This window comes from Ranitomeya imitator, chromosome 5 (genome assembly GCF_032444005.1).
Source record: "Ranitomeya imitator isolate aRanImi1 chromosome 5, aRanImi1.pri, whole genome shotgun sequence".
NCBI classification, from domain to species: Eukaryota; Metazoa; Chordata; class Amphibia; order Anura; family Dendrobatidae; genus Ranitomeya; species Ranitomeya imitator.
Genome location: NC_091286.1, coordinates 6,665,744 through 6,689,374, shown reverse-complemented (window position 1 = coordinate 6,689,374; position 23,631 = coordinate 6,665,744). Strand labels below are relative to the sequence as shown.

Sequence of the window (23,631 nt, the reverse complement as noted above, 5' to 3'; positions counted from 1 at the left end):
CAGGAGGAGTGGTACTGTGCAGAGTATATATACAGGAGGAGCGGTACTGTGCAGTGTATATATATACAGGAGGAGCGGTACTGTGCAGTGTATATATACAGGAGGAGTGGTACTGTACAGTGTATATATACAGGAGGAGTGGTACTGTGCAGTGTATATATACAGGAGGAGCGGTACTGTGCAGTGTATATATACAGGAGGAGTGGTACTGTGCAGGGTATATATACAGGAGGAGTGGTACTGTGCAGTGTATATATACAGGAGGAGTGGTACTGTGCAGTGTATATATACAGGAGGAGTGGTACTGTGCAGTGTATATATACAGGACAGGAGGGGTGGTACTGTGCAGTGTATATAAACAGGAGGAGTGGTACTGTGCAGGGTATATATACAGGAGGAGCGGTACTGTGCAGGGTATATATACAGGAGGAGCGGTACTGTGCAGTGTATATATACAGGAGGAGCGGTACTGTGCAGTGTATATATACAGGAGGAGCGGTACTGTGCAGGGTATATATACAGGAGGAGCGGTACTGTGCAGTGTATATATACAGGAGGAGTGGTACTGTGCAGTATATATACAGGAGGAGTGGTACTGTGCAGTGTATATATACAGGAGGAGTGGTACTGTGCAGTGTATATATACAGGACAGGAGGAGTGGTACTGTGCAGTGTATATATACAGGAGGAGTGGTACTGTACAGTGTATATATACAGGAGGAGTGGTACTGTGCAGGGTATATATACAGGAGGAGTGGTACTGTGCAGTGTATATATACAGGAGGAGCGGTACTGTGCAGTGTATATATACAGGAGGAGTGGTACTGTGCAGGGTATATATACAGGAGGAGTGGTACTGTGCAGTGTATATATACAGGAGGAGTGGTACTGTGCAGTGTATATATACAGGAGGAGTGGTACTGTGCAGTGTATATATACAGGACAGGAGGGGTGGTACTGTGCAGTGTATATAAACAGGAGGAGTGGTACTGTGCAGGGTATATATACAGGAGGAGCGGTACTGTGCAGGGTATATATACAGGAGGAGCGGTACTGTGCAGTGTATATATACAGGAGGAGCGGTACTGTGCAGTGTATATATACAGGAGGAGCGGTACTGTGCAGGGTATATATACAGGAGGAGCGGTACTGTGCAGTGTATATATACAGGAGGAGTGGTACTGTGCAGTATATATACAGGAGGAGTGGTACTGTGCAGTGTATATATACAGGAGGAGTGGTACTGTGCAGTGTATATATACAGGACAGGAGGAGTGGTACTGTGCAGTGTATATATACAGGAGGAGTGGTACTGTACAGTGTATATATACAGGAGGAGTGGTACTGTGCAGGGTATATATACAGGAGGAGTGGTACTGTGCAGTGTATATATACAGGAGGAGTGGTACTGTACAGTGTATATATACAGGAGGAGTGGTACTGTGCAGGGTATATATACAGGAGGAGCGGTACTGTGCAGGGTATATATACAGGAGGAGCGGTACTGTGCAGTGTATATATACAGGAGGAGTGGTACTGTACAGTGTATATATACAGGAGGAGTGGTACTGTACAGTGTATATATACAGGAGGGGTGGTACTGTGCAGTGTATATATATACAGGAGGAGTGGTACTGTGCAGAGTATATATACAGGAGGAGTGGTACTGTGCAGTGTATATATACAGGAGGAGTGGTACTGTACAGTGTATATATACAGGAGGGGTGGTACTGTGCAGTGTATATATATACAGGAGGAGTGGTACTGTGCAGAGTATATATACAGGAGGAGCGGTACTGTGCAGTGTATATATATACAGGAGGAGCGGTACTGTGCAGTGTATATATACAGGAGGAGTGGTACTGTACAGTGTATATATACAGGAGGAGTGGTACTGTGCAGTGTATATATACAGGAGGAGCGGTACTGTGCAGTGTATATATACAGGAGGAGTGGTACTGTGCAGGGTATATATACAGGAGGAGTGGTACTGTGCAGTGTATATATACAGGAGGAGTGGTACTGTGCAGTGTATATATACAGGAGGAGTGGTACTGTGCAGTGTATATATACAGGACAGGAGGGGTGGTACTGTGCAGTGTATATAAACAGGAGGAGTGGTACTGTGCAGGGTATATATACAGGAGGAGCGGTACTGTGCAGGGTATATATACAGGAGGAGCGGTACTGTGCAGTGTATATATACAGGAGGAGCGGTACTGTGCAGTGTATATATACAGGAGGAGCGGTACTGTGCAGGGTATATATACAGGAGGAGCGGTACTGTGCAGTGTATATATACAGGAGGAGTGGTACTGTGCAGTATATATACAGGAGGAGTGGTACTGTGCAGTGTATATATACAGGAGGAGTGGTACTGTGCAGTGTATATATACAGGACAGGAGGAGTGGTACTGTGCAGTGTATATATACAGGAGGAGTGGTACTGTGCAGTGTATATATACAGGAGGAGTGGTACTGTGCAGTGTGTATATACAGGAGGAGTGGTACTGTGCAGTGTATATATACAGGACAGGAGGGGTGGTACTGTGCAGTGTATATATACAGGAGGAGTGGTACTGTGCAGTGTATATATACAGGAGGAGTGGTACTGTGCAGTGTATATATACAGGACAGGAGGGGTGGTACTGTGCAGTGTATATATACAGGAGGAGTGGTACTGTGCAGGGTATATATACAGGAGGAGCGGTACTGTGCAGGGTATATATACAGGAGGAGCGGTACTGTGCAGGGTATATATACAGGAGGAGCGGTACTGTGCAGTGTATATATACAGGAGGAGCGGTACTGTGCAGTGTATATATACAGGAGGAGCGGTACTGTGCAGGGTATATATACAGGAGGAGCGGTACTGTGCAGTGTATATATACAGGAGGAGTGGTACTGTGCAGTGTATATATACATGAGGAGTGGTGCTGTGCAGTGTATATATACAGGACAGGAGGGGTGGTACTGTGCAGTGTATATATACAGGAGGAGTGGTACTGTGCAGTGTATATATACAGGAGGAGCGGTGCTGTGCAGTGTATATATACAGGAGGAGTGGTACTGTGCTGTGTATATATACAGGAGGAGTGGTACTGTGCAGTGTATATATACAGGAGGAGCGGTACTGTGCAGTGTTTATATACAGGAGGAGTGGTACTGTGCAGTGTATATATACAGGAGGAGTGGTACTGTGCAGTGTATATATACAGGAGGAGCGGTACTGTGCAGTGTATATATACAGGACAGGAGGAGTGGTGCTGTGCAGTGTATATATACAGGAGGAGTGGTACTGTGCAGTGTATATATACAGGACAGGAGGAGTGGTACTGTGCAGTGTATATATACAGGAGGAGTGGTACTGTGCAGTGTATATATACAGGAGGAGTGGTACTGTGCAGTGTATATATACAGGACAGGAGGAGTGGTACTGTGCAGTGTATATATACAGGAGGAGTGGTACTGTGCAGTGTATATATACAGGAGGAGTGGTACTGTGCAGTGTATATATACAGGAGGAGTGGTACTGTGCAGTGTATATATGCAGGAGGAGTGGCACTGTGCAGTGTATATATACAGGAGGAGAGGTACTGTGCAGTGTATATATACAGGAGGAGCGGTACTGTGCAGTGTATATATACAGGACAGGAGGAGTGGTACTGTGCAGTGTATATATACAGGAGGAGTGGTACTGTGCAGGGTATATATACAGGAGGAGCGGTACTGTGCAGGGTATATATACAGGAGGAGCGGTACTGTGCAGTGTATATATACAGGAGGAGCGGTACTGTGCAGTGTTTATATACAGGAGGAGTGGTACTGTGCAGTGTATATGTACAGGACAGGAGGAGTGGTACTGTGCAGTGTATATATACAGGAGGAGTGGTACTGTGCAGTGTATATATACAGGAGGAGCGGTACTGTGCAGTGTATATATACAGGAGGAGTGGTACTGTGCAGTGTATATATACAGGACAGGAGGAGTGGTACTGTGCAGTATATATATACAGGAGGAGTGGTACTGTGCAGTGTATATATACAGGAGGAGTGGTACTGTGCAGTGTATATATACAGGACAGGAGGAGTGGTACTGTGCAGTATATATATACAGGAGGAGTGGTACTGTGCAGAGTATATACTGTATACAGGAGGAGTGGTACTGTGCAGTATATATACAGGAGGAGTGGTACTGTGCAGTGTATATATACAGGAGGAGTGGTACTGTGCAGTGTATATATACAGGAGGAGTGGTACTGTGCAGTGTATATATACAGGAGGAGTGGTACTGTGCAGTGTATATATACAGGAGGAGTGGTACTGTGCAGTGTATATATTCAGGAGGAGTGGTACTGTGCAGTGTATATATACAGGAGGAGTGGTACTGTGCAGTGTATATATACAGGAGGAGTGGTACTGTGCAGTGTATATATTCAGGAGGAGTGGTACTGTGCAGTGTATATATACAGGAGGAGTGGTACTGTGCAGTGTATATATACAGGAGGAGTGGTACTGTGCAGTGTATATATACAGGAAGAGTGGTACTGTGCAGTGTATATATATACAGGAGGAGTGGTACTGTGCAGTGTATATATTCAGGAGGAGTGGTACTGTGCAGTGTATATATACAGGAGGAGTGGTACTGTGCAGTGTATATATACAGGAGGAGTGGTACTGTGCAGAGTATATATACAGGAGGAGTGGTACTGTGCAGTGTATATATACAGGAGGAGTGGTACTGCGCAGTGTATATATACAGGAGAAGTGGTACTGTGCAGTGTATATATACAGGAGGAGTGGTACTGTGCAGTGTATATATACAGGACAGGAGGAGTGGTACTGTGCAGTGTATATATACAGGAGGAGTGGTACTGCGCAGTGTATATATACAGGAGGAGTGGTACTGTGCAGTGTTTATATACAGGAGGAGTGGTACTGTGCAGTGTATATATACAGGACAGGAGGAGTGGTACTGTGCAGTGTATATATTCAGGAGGAGTGGTACTGTGCAGAGTATATACTGTATACAGGAGGAGTGGTACTGTGCAGTGTATATATTCAGGAGGAGTGGTACTGTGCAGAGTATATACTGTATACAGGAGGAGTGGTACTGTGCAGTGTATATATTGAGGAGGAGTGGTACTGTGCAGTGTATATATAGAGGACAGGAGGAGTGGTACTGTGCAGTGTATATATTCAGGAGGAGTGGTACTGTGCAGTGTATATATACAGGACAGGAGGAGCGGTGCTGTGCAGAGTATATACTGTATACAGGAGGAGTGGTACTGTGCAGTGTATATATACAGGAGGAGTGGTGCTGTGCAGTGTATATATACAGGAGGAGTGGTGCTGTGCAGTGTATATATACAGGAGGAGTGGTACTGTGCAGTGTATATATACAGGAGGAGTGGTACTGTGCAGAGTATATACTGTATACAGGAGGAGTGGTACTGTGCAGTGTATATATTCAGGAGGAGCGGTACTGTGCAGTGTATATATACAGGAGGAGTGGTGCTGTGCAGTGTATATATACAGGAGGAGTGGTGCTGTGCAGTGTATATATACAGGAGGAGTGGTACTGTGCAGTGTATATATACAGGAGGAGTGGTACTGTGCAGAGTATATACTGTATACAGGAGGAGTGGTACTGTGCAGTGTATATATTCAGGAGGAGCGGTACTGTGCAGTGTATATATACAGGAGGAGTGGTGCTGTGCAGTGTATATATACAGGAGGAGTGGTGCTGTGCAGTGTATATATACAGGAGGAGTGGTGCTGTGCAGTGTATATATACAGGAGGAGGGTGCTGTGCAGTGTATATATACAGGAGGAGTGGTACTGTGCAGTGTATATATACAGGACAGGAGGAGTGGTACTGTGCAGTGTATATATACAGGAGGAGTGGTACTGTGCAGTGTATATATACAGGAGGAGTGGTGCTGTGCAGTGTATATATACAGGAGGAGTGGTACTGTGCAGTGTATATATACAGGAGGAGTGGTGCTGTGCAGTGTATATATACAGGAGGAGTGGTGCTGTGCAGTGTATATATACAGGAGGAGGGTGCTGTGCAGTGTATATATACAGGAGGAGTGGTACTGTGCAGTGTATATATACAGGACAGGAGGAGTGGTACTGTGCAGTGTATATATACAGGAGGAGTGGTACTGTGCAGTGTATATATACAGGAGGAGTGGTGCTGTGCAGTGTATATATACAGGAGGAGTGGTACTGTGCAGTGTATATATACAGGAGGAGTGGTGCTGTGCAGTGTATATATACAGGAGGAGTGGTGCTGTGCAGTGTATATATATACAGGAGGAGTGGTACTGTGCAGTGTATATATACAGGACAGGAGGAGTGGTACTGTGCAGTGTATATATACAGGAGGAGTGGTACTGTGCAGTGTATATATACAGGAGGAGTGGTACTGTGCAGTGTATATATACAGGAGGAGTGGTACTGTGCAGTGTATATATACAGGAGGAGTGGTACTGTGCAGTGTATATATACAGGAGGAGTGGTGCTGTGCAGTGTATATATACAGGAGGAGTGGTACTGTGCAGTGTATATATACAGGAGGAGTGGTGCTGTGCAGTGTATATATACAGGAGGAGTGGTGCTGTGCAGTGTATATATACAGGACAGGAGGAGTGGTACTGTGCAGTGTATATATACAGGAGGAGTGGTACTGTGCAGTGTATATATACAGGAGGAGTGGTACTGTGCAGTGTATATATACAGGAGGAGTGGTACTGTGCAGTGTATATATACAGGAGGAGTGGTACTGTGCAGTGTATATATACAGGAGGAGTGGTACTGTGCAGTGTATATATACAGGAGGAGTGGTACTGTGCAGTGTATATATACAGGAGGAGTGGTACTGTGCAGTGTATATATACAGGAGGAGTGGTGCTGTGCAGTGTATATATACAGGAGGAGTGGTACTGTGCAGTGTATATATACAGGAGGAGTGGTACTGTGCAGTGTATATATACAGGAGGAGTGGTGCTGTGCAGTGTATATATACAGGAGGAGTGGTACTGTGCAGAGTATATATACAGGAGGAGTGGTACTGTGCAGTGTATATATACAGGAGGAGCGGTACTGTGCAGTGTATATATACAGGAGGAGTGGTACTGTGCAGAGTATATACTGTATACAGGAGGAGTGGTACTGTGCAGTGTATATATATAGGAGGAGCGGTACTGTGCAGTGTATATATACAGGAGGAGTGGTACTGTGCAGTGTATATATATATACAGGAGGAGTGGTACTGTGCAGTGTATATATTCAGGAGGAGTGGTACTGTGCAGAGTATATACTGTATACAGGAGGAGTGGTACTGTGCACTGGTTATCTGCTAATGTACTGTGCCGTTGTTAGTGGCTAGCACAGGGTTAGGCTTGGTCTGGTGCACGGATGTCGTTGACCCTCTGATCATACATGCCCCAGGCTCAGTACCACTACCTTCATTCTCTGTGCCATGTCTGCGGTGCAGAATAGGGGTAATCTGGCAGTGATATAAAGGGGTCATTCTGCTGAGAAGCCGCTTTGTCTCCTTCTCCGTTCCTAGTGCATTCATGTCTGCGGCAGCCGGAGACACAATACCCATCTTGTTGCTCTTATCCTGTGTGGACGCAACCAGAGACACGTAGCATCGCCAGAAAGCCGAGTCCATAGACCCAGATACAGGACAGAAGGGCTCAACCCCCTCCTGCACCTCGCACCCAGTATAGCTTACCAGTTGAGGTCCTGGTTATGGGGGACTTTAACTACCCGGATATTAACTGGGAAACAGAAACCTGTGAAACCCATAAAGGCAACAGGTTTCTGCTAATAACCAAGAAAAATTATCTTTCACAATTGGTGCAGAATCCAACCAGAGGAGCAGCACTTTTAGACCTAATACTATCTAATAGACCTGACAGAATAACAAATCTGCAGGTGGTCGGGCATTTAGGAAATAGCGACCACAATATTGTGCAGTTTCACCTGTCTTTCACTAGGGGGACTTGTCAGGGAGTCACAAAAACATTGAACTTTAGGAAGGCAAAGTTTGACCAGCTTAGAGATGCCCTTAATCTGGTAGACTGGGACAATATCCTCAGAAATAAGAATACAGATAATAAATGGGAAATGTTTAAGAACATCCTAAATAGGCAGTGTAAGCGGTTTATACCTTGTGGGAATAAAAGGACTAGAAATAGGAAAAACCCAATGTGGCTAAACAAAGAAGTAAGACAGGCAATTAACAGTAAAAAGAAAGCATTTGCACTACTAAAGCAGGATGGCACCATTGAAGCTCTAAAAAACTATAGGGAGAAAAATACTTTATCTAAAAAACTAATTAAAGCTGCCAAAAAGGAAACAGAGAAGCACATTGCTAAGGAGAGTAAAACTAATCCCAAACTGTTCTTCAACTATATCAATAGTAAAAGAATAAAAACTGAAAATGTAGGCCCCTTAAAAAATAGTGAGGAAAGAATGGTTGTAGATGACGAGGAAAAAGCTAACATATTAAACACCTTCTTCTTCTTCACGGTATTCACGGTGGAAAATGAAATGCTAGGTGAAATCCCAAGAAACAATGAAAACCCTATATTAAGGGTCACCAATCTAACCCAAGAAGAGGTGCGAAACCGGCTAAATAAGATTAAAATAGATAAATCTCCGGGTCCGGATGGCATACACCCACGAGTACTAAGAGAACTAAGTAATGTAATAGATAAACCATTATTTCTTATTTTTAGAGACTCTATAGCGACAGGGTCTGTTCCGCAGGATTGGCGCATAGCAAATGTGGTGCCAATATTCAAAAAGGGCTCTAAAAGTGAACCTGGAAATTATAGGCCAGTAAGTCTAACCTCTATTGTTGGTAAAATATTTGAAGGGTTTCTGAGGGATGTTATTCTGGATTATCTCAATGAGAATAACTGTTTAACTCCATATCAGCATGGGTTTATGAGAAATCGCTCCTGTCAAACCAATCTAATCAGTTTTTATGAAGAGGTAAGCTATAGACTGGACCATGGTGAGTCATTGGACGTGGTAGATCTCGATTTTTCCAAAGCGTTTGATACCGTGCCGCACAAGAGGTTGGTACACAAAATGAGAATGCTTGGTCTGGGGGAAAATGTGTGTAAATGGGTTAGTAACTGGCTTAGTGATAGAAAGCAGAGGGTGGTTATAAATGGTATAGTCGCTAACTGGGTCGCTGTGACCAGTGGGGACCGCAGGGGTCGGTATTGGGACCTGTTCTCTTCAACATATTCATTAATGATCTGGTAGAAGGTTTACACAGTAAAATATCGATATTTGCAGATGATACAAAACTATGTAAAGCAGTTAATACAAGAGAAGATAGTATTCTGCTACAGATGGATCTGGATAAGTTGGAAACTTGGGCTGAAAGGTGGCAGATGAGGTTTAACAATGATAAATGTAAGGTTATACACATGGGAAGAAGGAATCAATATCACCATTACACACTGAACGGGAAACCACTGGGTAAATCTGACAGGGAGAAGGACTTGGGGATCCTAGTTAATGATAAACTTACCTGGAGCAGCCAGTGCCAGGCAGCAGCTGCCAAGGCAAACAGGATCATGGGGTGCATTAAAAGAGGTCTGGATACACATGATGAGAGCATTATACTGCCTCTGTACAAATCCCTAGTTAGACCGCACATGGAGTACTGTGTCCAGTTTTGGGCACCGGTGCTCAGGAAGGATATAATGGAACTAGAGAGAGTACAAAGGAGGGCAACAAAATTAATAAAGGGGATGGGAGATCTACAATACCCAGATAGATTAGCGAAATTAGGATTATTTAGTCTAGAAAAAAGACGACTGAGGGGCGATCTAATAACCATGTATAAGTATATAAGGGGACAATACAAATATCTCGCTGAGGATCTGTTTATACCAAGGAAGGTGACGGGCACAAGGGGGCATTCTTTGCGTCTGGAGGAGAGAAGGTTTTTCCACCAACATAGAAGAGGATTCTTTACTGTTAGGGCAGTGAGAATCTGGAATTGCTTGCCTGAGGAGGTGGTGATGGCGAACTCAGTCGAGGGGTTCAAGAGAGGCCTGGATGTCTTCCTGGAGCAGAACAATATTGTATCATACAATTATTAGGTTCTGTAGAAGGACGTAGATCTGGGGATTTATTATGATGGAATATAGGCTGAACTGGATGGACAAATGTCTTTTTTCGGCCTTACTAACTATGTTACTATGTTACTATGTTACCAGCTCTCCAAATCCTGCTCTTTCCTATGTTACTGCCCATCTGATTCTCCTATATGCTCCCATATATAATCCTCCCACATTTGATCCCGCAATATTATATCCTTATACAATCTTCTTATATGGTCTCCTTATGTGACCCCCTTTTGTTATCCGCTTATACGATCCCCTTATATGATTTCCTTATATGATCCCTGTGGAGACATGGGAGGGTCAGCAAGCACCCTGGTCTGCTAGCTGAAACCGCATGGACCAGGGCTCATCCCACCGAACGCCTGCTCTCCTTTTACTGTGGGTATAACGCTACTCAGACCACACAGGGTGAGGGTAACACAGTGCGCCAATACTTTATTGAAGCACAAACCAGGCAGATAACATGGAAACAGGAACACATGGGCTACTTGCACAGTGAACAAGTCTGTATGATCATGTTCACACACCACCAAGAAACGTGGAGATTGGTAGAGCAGCTTAGTATACATTTTTTGCAAAAAACGTATCAACCAAATACCCTGTTTTTTACATCTTTTACTAGCACTTGCGGATTACTGCAACATTTTTTCAAACTGAGTGTTTTTGGTTTTACTATTCTCTTTTGTGTCTTCAGGTTTCTTGGTGGTGTGTGAACATGATCATACAGACTTGTTCACTGTGCAAGTAGCCCATGTGTTCCTGTTTCCATAATTGTTCTCTTGTGTCTACAAGACTGGGGAGTTCCACCACTCCTCTTGGGCTATCTGCACAAAAGCTGTTCTACCCTGTATGCACACATGGATTTTTCCTCTCTTAACCCTGTTCACACAGGTTATATACAGATGATCAGGTTTTTAAATACATCAGATAGGGATTGCATACATTAGTTAGGACTGCTCTGATAAGGGTATACCGTGAAGATTGGTAGAGCAGCTTAGTATACATTTTTTGAAAAAAACGTATCAACCAAATACCCTGTTTTTTACATCTTTTACTAGCACTTGCGGATTACTGCAACATTTTTTCAAACTGAGTGTTTTTGGTTTTACTATTCTCTTTTGTGTCTTCAGGCAGATAACATGTAGAACAGTCCCAGCAAATACCCAAGATGGTGAACATTACAGGATCTCACCCTTCCACTGACTCACCGGGATAATGACAGGTGTGACTTCAGAGCTTCCAGGGCCGACAACCCCACCTGTGGCACGCACAGAGAAGAGGTAAGGACAAGTGTAGGAAGATGACAGTCCATTCAGGTTCAAGACCAGGTGACCGGAGGGTCACAACCTGGCTTCTCCGAACATCTCCATGGATTTGCGATGGTCAATGGAGCAGATCTGTATTCTTCCAGCCGGGGTTGTGGTCCCATAAGCTGGCATCCTGTTAACTGTATAATCTGTGTCCCTCGTGATTGAGCCATGATGTCTTAAGTGAGGTCCTGTAACAAGTCTCTGGTTCTTTAGATGTCTCGGCTAAATATCTGTCTCTTCATTTAAAGGCATAAAACCTATTTTTATAGTTAAAAAGTGTCCTTCATTCAGTATTCACAGGTAAAGGAGAATAATGGTGATAAGATCAACTCTTGTTTGATTACGTAATCTACTTATATATTTTTTCATTCTCTATTTTGCAAGTGAACAAACTGGCTGGCCTGGACAGAGCCTTTTGGTCCCCACTTGTAACAGTGCTACCAGGACAGAGCCTTGTGGTCCCCACTTGAAACACTGGGGCCAGGACAGAGCCTCGTGGTCCCCACTTGAAACACTGGGGCCAGGACAGAGCCTCGTGGTCCCCACTTGAAACACTGGGGCCGGGACAGAGCCTCGTGGTACCCCACTTGTAACACTGGGGCCAGGACAGAGCCTCGTGGTACCCCACTTGTAACACTGGTGCCAGGATAGAGCCTTGTGGTCCTCACTTGTAGCACTCGTGCCACGACAGAGCCTCGTGGTCCCCACTTGTAACGCTGGGGCAGGACAGAGACTTGTGGTCCCCACTTGTAACACTGGGGCCATGGCAGAGCCTTGTGGTCCCCACTTGTAACACTGGTGCCAGGACAGAGCCTTGCGGTCCCCACTTGTAAGACTCAGGCCAGGACAGAGCCTTGTGGTACCCCACTTGTAACACTGGAGCCAGGACAGAAACTTGTGGTCCTCACTTGAGACACTTTTCCAATTGGATGTGCAACCATTTATCACCACTGTTTGAGTACGATCACTGAGCCAGTTAGGAATCCACCTAACCGTAGCCTTGTCAATCCAATACTTGGTGATTTTTTCAATAATGATAGTATGAGATATCTTATCAAATGCTTTGCTGAAGTCTTGATATACTATATCTACCCCATTTCCCTGATCCACTCAGTCAGTGATTCAATCATAGAAAGAAATTAGATTAGTCTGGCATGAATTGTTTGCTACAAACCCATGCTGACTCTGGATAATCCCATTCTGACATTTGCAGTAATAATATGTCCACGTGCCATGGTACTTGTTGACGCAAGATGTATTATTACTGCATGCACACTGGCTGTGCGCGGGCGATTGCCACCAGGTGTCAGCTGACTCTGACAGCTGACACCCGGCACTAAGTACCAGGAGTGGTCCCGCATCGCTCCTGACATTTTGACCCCTAAATGCTGTGATCAAACTCGATCACAGCATTCCGGGTGCTCGATGACAGCCCCTGTGCCTTTGGATCGAAGACCCCACAACGTGATGCAAAGTCTTGATCATTGCCATGGTGACCCGATGTCGTCATGGTGACATCCGAGTCACCAGAACTAGTAAATTTGCTGATCAGTGCAGAGCTGACAGTTTCTACAGAATGGGGATGCTGCTGCATCCCCATTCTGTAGAAGTAATCAGCCTTCAAAAAATGATAGTCCCATATAGGGACAAAGTAAAAAAGTTAAAAAAGAGAAAAAAATAAAAATAATTGTAAATATATATATATATATATATATATATATATATATATATATATATAAAACATCATAATAAAAAATCTGTATCCATAAATGAATATTTGTATTAAAAAATATAAATACTAAAAGTACACATATTTGGTATTTGCCGCTTCCGGGATAACCTGACCTATAAAAACTGACCCACTAGTTAACCCCTTTAGTGAATACCATAAAAAAAAAATAAACTAGGCAAAAAACAATGCTTTATCATCACACTGCCGAACAAAAAGTGGAATAAAACACGATCAAAAAGACGGATATAAATAATCATGTACCGCTGAAAACATCATCTTGTCCCACAAAAAACAGCTTCATCAGCAGAAAAATAAAAAAGTTATAGCTCTCAGAATAAAGCGATGCAAAAATAATAATTTTTTTCTATAAAATAGTTTTTAGTTTATTTTACATAGTAACATAGTAACATAGTAACATAGTTAGTAAGGCCGAAAAAAGCCATTTGTCCATCCAGTTCAGCCTATATTCCATCATAATAAATCCCCAGATCTACGTCCTTCTACAGAACCTAATAATTGTATGATACAATATTGTTCTGCTCCAGGAAGACATCCAGGCCTCTCTTGAACCCCTCGACTGAGTTCGCCATCACCACCTCCTCAGGCAAGCAATTCCAGATTCTCACTGCCCTAACAGTAAAGAATCCTCTTCTATGTTGGTGGAAAAACCTTCTCTCCTCCAGACGCAAAGAATGCCCCCTTGTGCCCGTCACCTTCCTTGGTATAAACAGATCCTCAGCGAGATATTTGTATTGTCCCCTTATATAGTATTACATAGTATCTGAAAATGATGTGAGGAGGCAGTGTAAGTCACTTAACATTGGTAAAGCTGCAGGACCAGATGGACTCAGCTCACGTGTCCTTAAAGTGTGTGCAGACCAGCTGTGTACTGTCTTTACGCGCCTATTTAATGGAAGTCTACAAACACAGAGGGTACCAGTGTTATGGAAAACTTCCTGTCTGGTGCCGGTACCCAAGACGACTTCTCCTGCAACCCTAAATGACTATCGTCCTGTAGCCTTAACATCTCACGCTATGAAGGCCTTGGAAAGATTAGTGCTTGCTCACTTAAGACCGAGGGTCAATGCTTTTATTGATCCCCTTCAGTTTGCCTACCGACATAGATTGGGGGTGGACGATGCTATTCTTTCTCTGTTACATAGGGTACATTCATTTCTGGAGACTGATGGAACCACGGTGCGAGCGATGTTCTTCGATTTCTCGAGTGCATTTAACTCCCTGCAGCCACTTTTACTACACAAAAAGATGACTGATATGAAGGTTGAGGTGGGGATGAGAAATTGGATAACTGACGACCTATCAGATCGGCCACAGTTTGTACAGATGGGAGCAGTGGTGTCAAGCAGATTATTGAGCAGTGTAGGTGCCCCCCAGGGAACGGTGCTTGCGCCCTTTCTATTCACACTGTATACTTCAGACTTTCAGTATAAATCTGATCTTTGCCACCTTCAGAAATTTTCGGATGACTCTGTGGTTGTGGGATGCATTAGGGGAGATCAGGGGGATGAGGAATATAGAAGGGTGGTGTCGAATTTCGTGGATTGGTGCAATGGTAACTATCTACAACTAAATGTTAAGAAAACTAAGGAGTTGGTGGCCAACTATAGCAGGATAAAGATGGAATGCTTACCGATCACTATTGCTGGTCAGGAGGTCGAGCAGGTGGAGAGGTACAAATATTTGGGGGTCCATTTGGATAGTAAACTGGACTGGAGATGCCACTCAGAGTTTGTCTACAAGAAGGGGATGAGCAGATTGTATTTCCTAAGGAAACTGAGGTCTTTTAATGTGTGTAGCAAAATGTTAGAAATGTTCTACCAGTCTGTGGTGGCAAGTGCCATCTTTTTCGCAATCACGTGCTGGGGTAGTAGTGTGCGGGCCTCTGATGCTAATAAGCTGAATAAGATTATCAAGAAGGCAAGTTCTGCTGGGGGCTGCAATCTGGACTCTTTTGGGGAGGTAGTGGAGAGAAGAACTCTGAGAAAGTGTATGACAATTATGAACAATAATGCACATCCATTATATGAGCTATTCATGAGACAGAAGAGCACCTTCAGTAACCGGCTAATACTGCTGAGGTGTAAGAAGGAAAAATATAGGAAATCGTTTCTGCCAACTGCCATGGGAATGTACAACAATAACACTAGGGTTAAACCACCAAGGTGAATGTCTACTTATTTCTCTACATTTCAGGTGTAGTTTGTAAAATGGGGTCACTTAAGTGGGGTTCTGCTGTTTTGGCACCTCATGTGCTCTCCCACTGGTTCTTTGCACCTCCAAACCCTAACAGTAAAATCTGGCGCTTCTGCCCTCTGAGTTTTGCGCTGTGCTTGAAAAATATTTCCTGATCACATGTAAGGTAGTGACGAGCTCAGGAAATGGACCTTTGTTTGCTGTAATAAAATTTCTTATTGGCCCTTAGAAAAATTAAAAGCTTGGAACTAAAACAACATTTTAGTGGTAAAAATGTAAATTATTCCTTCTTCACTGCTCAGTGGTATAAAATTCTGTGAGGCACAGGTGGTGTCCATATGATCACTGCACCCCTAGAATTCAATGGGGAGTGTAGTTTGTAAAATGGTGACACTTATGGGGGTTCTTTTGTTCTGGCACCTCACGGGCTCTGCCAATGTGACATGGCACCCTGGAACCATTCCAGCAAAATCTGAACTCCAATATGGCGCCTCTTCCCTTCTGAGCTTTGCACTGTGCCTCAAAAGTAGTAATCCCCTATATATGGGGTATTGGCGTACTCAGGGGAAATTGCACAACAAATTGTATGGTGCAAATTCCTCTTTACCCTTCTGAAAATGCGAAATTTGGGGCTAAAATCACATTTTTTGGGGAAAATGTGCTTTTATTAACTTCATGGCTCAATGTTATGAACTTCTGTGAGGCACCTGCTGGTTCAAGGTGCTCACCACACATCTAAATACATTCCTTGAGGGGTCTACACCGTGTTCCAAATTATTATGCACATTGGATTTAAGTGTCAGAAATATTTAATTGTTTTGTTTTTCAAATAAACTCATGAATGGTTTTGTGTCTCGGGGCTCAATGGATCACTGAAATCAATCTTAAACACATGTGATAATTAGTTATCCAGGTGATTCTAATTAAAGGAAAACTACTTAAAAATGATGTTCAACATTATTAAGCAGGCCACAGTTTTCAAGCAATATGAGAAAGAAAAAGGATCTCTCTGCTGCCGAAAAGCATCAAATAGTGCAATGCCTTGGTCAAGGGATGAAAACATGAGATATTTCCCAAAAACGTAAGCGCGATCATCGTACTGTTAAGAGATTTGTGGCTGAATCTGAGCACAGACGTGTTCGTGCTGATAAAGGCATAATGAGAAAGGTTTCTGCCAGGCAACTTCATCGGATTAGGAGAGCAGCTGCACGGTGGCGCAGTTGATAGCACAGCAGCCTTGCAGCGATGGAGTCCTGGGTTCAAACCCCACCAAGGACAACATCTGCGAAGAGTTTGTATGTTCTCTCTGTGTTTGCGTGGGTTTCCTCCGGGCACTCTGGTTTCCTCCCACATTTCAAAGACATACTGATAGGGAATATAGATTGTGAGCCCCATCGGGGACAGTGATGATAATGTGTGCAAACTGTAAAGTGCTGCGGAATATGTTAGCGCTAAATAAAGATTATTATTAAAAAGCAATTACAAACCAGCAAACAGTTATTTGAAGCTCAGAGAGAAAAAAGAAAAAAGTTGGCACTCACCCAGCGATGAAAGTAGAAAAGTCCTTTATTTATCCATACAATGGGATGCGGAAATGCCTGTAGGGCTGCAGTACAAACGAGAGGGTGCGAGGAGGGAACCGGACGACGGCCGTTTCGCGCGAACTGCGCTTCAACGGGTCCAGGTATCATACCCTCTCGTTTGTACTGCAGCCCTACAGGCATGTCCGCATCCCATTGCATGGATAAATAAAGGACTTTTCTACTTTCATCGGTGGGTGAGTGCCAACTTTTTTCTTTTTTCTCTCTGGACGCCCTTATATGACTTGCTGCTTGGTTGTGCACCACTATGCGATTCTAATCCACGGTTTGTCTGCCTGCCGCATGAAACATTGATTTTTTGCAGCTTGTTTGCCTATATCAATTACCATCAATAACCACTCATCCTGGTGCCGTCATACTTTCTTTTTTTTCAGTTATTTGAAGCTGCTGGTGCCTCTGGAGTCCCTCAAACCTCAAGGTGTAGGATCCTTCAAAGGCTTGCTGTGGTTCATAAACCTACTATTCAGCCACCCCTAATCGATGTACACAAGCAGAAACGGTTGCAGTGGGCCCAGACAAACTTGAAGACTAATTTCCAAATAGTTTTGTTTACTGATGAGTGTCGAGCAACCCTGGATGGTCCAGATGGATGGAGTAGTGGATGGTTGGTGGAGGCCACCATGTCCCAACAAGGCTGCGACATGAGCACGGAGGTGGAGGAGTCATGTTTTGGGCCAGAATCATGGGGAAACAGCTGGTAGGGCCCTTTAAGGTTCCTGAAGGTGTGAAAATGACCTCTGCAAAGTATATAGAGCTTCTGACAACTTTCCTCCATGGTATAAAAAGCAGAAACGTGTCTTCAGGAGCAAAATCATGTTCATGCTGACAATGCCCCATCTCATGCTGCAAAGAAACCTCTGAGTCATTGGCTGCTATGGGCATAAAAGGAGATAAACTCATGGTGCGGCCACCATCTTCCCTTGACCTCAACCCTATCAAGAACCTTTGGAGAATCATCCAGCAAAAGATCTATGAAGGTGGGAGGCCGATCACATCAAAACAGCAGCTCTGAGAAGGAAGAAATACGAGCAGAAACTCTCCGAAAACTCACAAGTCCAATGGAGGCAAGAATTGTGAAGGTGACATCAAAGAAGGCTCCTATGTTACATGTAACTTGCCCTGTTAGGAGGTTTTGGGGTTAAATAGCTTTTTTGTTCAGTGAATGTGACCTCCTAATGCTGCAAATTCCACAAATGAGACTTTTCAGTTCTTTATATCAAATGTATAGAAATTCTACTGGGCTTAATAATTTGGATCAGTGCATTGTGGGGTTTTATTCATTTTGGAGATTATACTGTTATCATTGGGAGGTTTCTTCAATAAAATTCGATGTATAATCTAACGGGTGATGACTTTTATTAGACTGACTGTCATTTGCACCGACCATTTAGGAAAATCTGAGAAAAATATAATTTGCATAATAATTTGGAACATGGTGTAGTTTCCAAAATGGGGTCACTAGTGAGTGGTTTCTAGTGGACTCTGTTGTGCTGGTTCATGAGTTGGTCTTCTTCCACTTCCACCACTGCTGCTGCTAATGTTTTGTCATTGATGAATTGATGTGCCGGAGGTTGGTAGTCTAGAGCTGCGATGTGAACGGTGTGCTTCACTGCTGTCTTGGAGAAAAGATCTCTTAAAGTTGTGTAAAAGCGTGTTTTGATACTCCAGCATTCGCGGGTCCCTTTCTAGGGCGGGAATCATCTGGCAAAATTTGGTTTTATAACATGAATCTAACAGAGCGGCACCCAGTAGTCAGCATTATTCCTAATCATTACTATACGGGGATCATGCTGCTGATAGTGCAGCAAGAAGGCGCTCATAAAGGTTCAAAAAGAACCTGAAGACCCACCTCTTCCGACAAGCCTACAACCTGCAGTAACCACCGATCGATCAAACCGCTGCCTGACCATCTCTACCCTCACCTACTGTATCCTCACCCATCCCTTGTAGATTGTGAGCCCTCGCGGGCAGGGTCCTCTCTCCTCCTGTATTCTCACCCATCCCTTGTAGATTGTGAGCCCTCGCGGGCAGGGTCCTCTCTCCTACTGTATCCTCACCCATCCCATGTAGATTGTGAGCCCTCGCGGGCAGGGTCCTCATTCCTCCTGTACCAGTTATGACTTGTATTGTTTAAGATTATTGTACTTGTTTTTATGCATACCCCTCCTCACATGTAAAGCGCCATGGAATAAATGGCGCTATAACAATAAATAATAATAATAATATGTCGGGGTCTACCATGAGGTCCAAGCCCATGCTGTGTTGGTGGCGGAGTAACAATGAGTTTCCTCCGTCCCCCCCACCAACCAAGAACAACAGAGAGGGGGGATTATCCTCTTCATCTGACAGTTGCTCGCCCATCACCTCTTCCTCTATTTGTTCCTCGGATCTTGCACCTTCGATAGCAGTTTGTCTGTTTTCACCAGTCCACTCGATCGCAGTAATCCCCCCTACCTTGGCACCTGTCTGTGTGACGACAGTCTTGAATTTAGAGACAATGATATCCCTTATGCATCCTCCTCTGCTTCCTCCTATTCTTCTGGGACCACCATCTCCCCCCGCAGGTTATTCGAAGTCTGCTCCAGCATGTATATGACCGGAATAGTGATGCTGATGATGGCATCGTCAGCACTAACCATCTTAGTAGCCATTTTGAAACTGTGCAGAAGGGTGCAGAGGTCCTTAATCTGTGCCCACTCTGTAAACGTGATATGCACATTGTCCGTACTGCGTTGGCCCAGGCTATACGACTTGATATACTACATCAGGGCTCGTTGCTGCCACAGTCGCTGCAATATGTGCAGAGTGGAATTGTGTGACGCCCCAGGGTCCTGGTCGTCACAGTGGCATTGCTTTCCCCACGGTGAGAGTGATGTCATTCTTGGAAGCGATGAAGGATATCTTTCACCAGGTAATCACTACATACAACACGTTCACACTCCAGGCCAGAAGGGGGAGCTCTGAACCCGGATTCAGGGTGAACTCCCCTGGATATATTCTGGTTTTGGAGGGAAGGTAGTTCGTTCATCCCAGACAGCAGACAGTTGGTCCAGAGAGAGGAGACGCCGAGTAGAGGCAGGAAAGGAGCAGAGACGAGATTTAGGGCTAAGGGAGGCTGAGAGTGGGCCTCCTGTGAGCCAGAGCGTGGAGACTGGGTACCGGGAGCCCAGGCTGTGGGGAGCTGCAAGCCCCATAGCAGAACCGGAGGGCATTGGACTATATGTATACTGTCTGTATTAAGCCTGTGGACTGGGTACCGGGAGCCCGAGGCTGTGGGGAGCTGTGTTGTGGATTCTGTTTTTGGGCTCCCTCTGGTGGTTACAGATGGTACTGGGTGACTTGTGTTCTCTGCGGTCTCTGGTGTCCACCTGTTCTATCAGGATATGGGAGTTTCCTATTTAACCTGGCTTTTTTGTCATTTCCTCGCCGGCGATCAATGTAATCAGTGTGTCTTGTTACCTCTGCTTTCCGCTTCTGTAATCATCAGGACAAGCTAAGTTTTTGATTTTCCTGTTCCACGTTTTGCTTTATTTTTGTTTTAGTCCAGCTTGCAGTTATGTGATTCCTTGTTGCTGGTTGCTTTAGTGGGCTGATATTACTCCTCATGTTCCATGAGTTGGCACATGAGTTCAAGTAATTTCAGGATGGTTTTTTGTAGGGTTTTTCGCTGACCGCGCAGTTCACTTTTGTATCCTCTGCTATCTAGTTTTAGCGGGCCTCATTTTGCTGAATCTGTTTTCATTACTACGTATGTGCTTTCCTCTCATTTCACCGTCATTACATGTGGGGGGCTGCTATTTCTGTGGGGTGTTTCTCTGGAGGCAAGAGAGGTCTTTGTTTCTTCTAATAGGGGAAGCTAGTCCTTCGGCTGGCGCGAGACGTCTAGAATCATCGTAGGCACGTTCCCCGGCTACTGCTAGTGTTGTGAATTAGGTTCAGGATCGCGGTCAGCTCAGTTTCCATCACCCTAGAGCTTGTTCAGTTTTTTTTGTGCTTGTCCTTTTGTGATCCCCTGCCATTGGGATCATGACAGTATCGCCGGCCCAAAAAGTGGTAATCGTATTGGCTGAAGTAGGAGGAAAAGTAGTCTGAGGAATTTTTTTTTTTTTTTTTCCTTCCCTCAGAGTTTTTTGCCTAGCCTTAATTGCAGCCTGGCTGCGTCTTACCTCCTCTTAATCCTTGAATGGCTCTGACCTCAGCTGTTTATCATGGACGTCCAGAGTTTGGCTTCCAGCCTGAATAATCTTGCTGCTAAGGTTCAAAATATACAAGATTTTGTTGTACATGCTCCTATGTCTGAACCTAGAATTCCTATCCCAGAGTTTTTTTCTGGAGATAGATCTAGTTTTCTGAATTTTAGGAACAATTGCAAGTTGTTTCTTTCTTTGAAATCTCGCTCCTCTGGAGACCCTGCTCAGCAAGTCAAGATTGTAATATCTTTCCTGCGGGGTGACCCTCAGAATTGGGCATTTGCATTGGCACCAGGGGATCCTGCGTTGCTCAATGTGGATGCGTTTTTTTCTGGCATTGGGTTTGCTCTATGAGGAACCTAACCTAGAGATTCAGGCTGAAAAAGCTTTATTGGCTCTCTCTCAGGGGCAAGATGAAGCAGAAATATATTGTCAGAAATTTCGGAAATGGTCGGTGCTTACTCAGTGGAATGAGTGCGCTCTGGCTGCAAGATTCAGAGATGGCCTTTCTGAGGCCATTAAAGATGTTATGGTGGGGTTCCCTGCGCCTACAGGTCTGAATGAGTCTATGACTATGGCTATTCAGATTGATCGGCGTTTACGGGAGCGCAAACCTGTGCACCATTTGGCGGTGTCTTCTGAACAGGCACCTGAGACAATGGAATGTGATAGAATTCAGTCCAGAAGTGAACGGCAAAACTATAGGCGGAAAAATGGGTTGTGTTTTTATTGTGGTGATTCAACTCATGTTATATCAGCATGCTCTAAACGCACAAAAAAGGTTGATAAGTCTGTTGCCATTAGTACTTTACAGTCTAAGTTCATTCTGTCTGTGACTCTGATTTGTTCATTATCAGCCATTTCCGTCGATGCCTATGTGGATTCAGGCGCTGCCCTGAGTCTTATGGATTGGTCATTTGCCAATCGCTGTGGGTTTAGTCTGGAGCCTCTGGAAGTCCCTATTCCTTTGAAAGGAATTGACTCTACACCTTTGGCTATGAATAAACCTCAGTACTGGACACACGTGACCATGCGTATGACTCCCGTTCATCAGGAGGTGATTCGCTTCCTGGTACTGTATAATTTACATGATGTCTTAGTGCTTGGTCTGCCATGGTTACAAACTCATAACCCAGTCTTGGACTGGAAAACGATGTCTGTGTTAAGCTGGGGATGTCAGGGGGTTCATGATGATGCACCTCCGATTTCTATCGCTTCATCTACTCCTTCTGAGGTTCCTGTATTTTTGTCTGATTATCGGGATGTTTTTGAGGAGCCTAAGCTCAGTTCGCTTCCTCCTCACAGGGATTGCGATTGTGCTATAGATTTGATTCCTGGCAGTAAATTTCCTAAAGGTCGTTTGTTCAATCTGTCAGTGCCAGAGCATGCTGCTATGCGGGATTATGTTAAGGAGTCCTTGGAAAAGGGACATATCCGTCCATCTTCGTCTCCTTTGGGAGCAGGTTTTTTTTTCGTGGCCAAAAAAGATGGTTCCATGAGGCCTTGTATAGATTACCGTCTTTTGAATAAGATTACGGTCAAATATCAGTATCCTTTACCATTGTTGACTGATTTGTTCGCTCGCATTAAGGGGGCTAAATGGTTCACTAAGATTGATCTTCGGGGTGCGTATAATCTTGTGCGGATTAAGCAGGGTGATGAGTGGAAAACCGCATTTAATACGCCTGAGGGCCATTTTGAGTATTTGGTAATGCCTTTTGGACTTTCTAATGCTCCTTCTGTCTTCCAGTCCTTTATGCACGATATTTTCCGTGAATATCTGGATAAATTTATGATTGTGTATTTGGATGATGTTTTGTTTTTTTTCTGATGACTGGGAGTCCCATGTTCAGCAGGTCAGGAAGGTGTTTCAGGTCCTGCGGGCCAATTCTTTGTTTGTAAAAGGTTCAAAGTGTCTCTTTGGAGTCCAGAAGATTTCTTTTTTGGGGTATATTTTTTCCCCTTCTACTATTGAGATGGATCCCGTCAAGGTTCAAGCTATTTGTGACTGGACGCAGCCTACATCTCTTAAGAGTCTACAGAAGTTCTTGGGCTTTGCTAATTTTTATCGTCGTTTCATAACTAATTTTTCTAGTGTTGTTAAGCCTTTGACGGATCTGACTAAGAAGGGTGCTGATGTTGCTGATTGGTCTCCTGCGGCTGTGGAGGCCTTTCAGGAACTTAAGCGCCGGTTTTCTTCTGCTCCTGTGTTGCGTCAGCCAGATGTTTCGCTTCCTTTTCAGGTTGAGGTTGATGCTTCTGAGATTGGAGCGGGGGCGGTTTTGTCACAGAGAAGCTCCGATTGCTCGGTGATGAAGCCATGTGCTTTCTTTTCTAGAAAGTTTTCGCCCACTGAGCGGAATTATGATGTTGGTAATCGGGAGCTTTTGGCCATGAAGTGGGCATTTGAGGAGTGGC

General features: G+C 44.3%; 1 long non-coding RNA gene across 1 annotated transcript in view; it reads left to right on the top strand.

Moving 5' to 3' along the window:
* The window catches only part of LOC138680501 (uncharacterized), a 70,466-nt gene that overhangs the window by 32,878 nt on the left and 13,957 nt on the right, over nucleotides 1-23,631 (top strand). Inside the window, exon 2 of the long non-coding RNA XR_011321621.1 lies at nucleotides 11,297-11,446. This is a non-coding gene — a long non-coding RNA (uncharacterized lncRNA). The remainder of the gene's footprint in view (nucleotides 1-11,296; nucleotides 11,447-23,631) is intronic.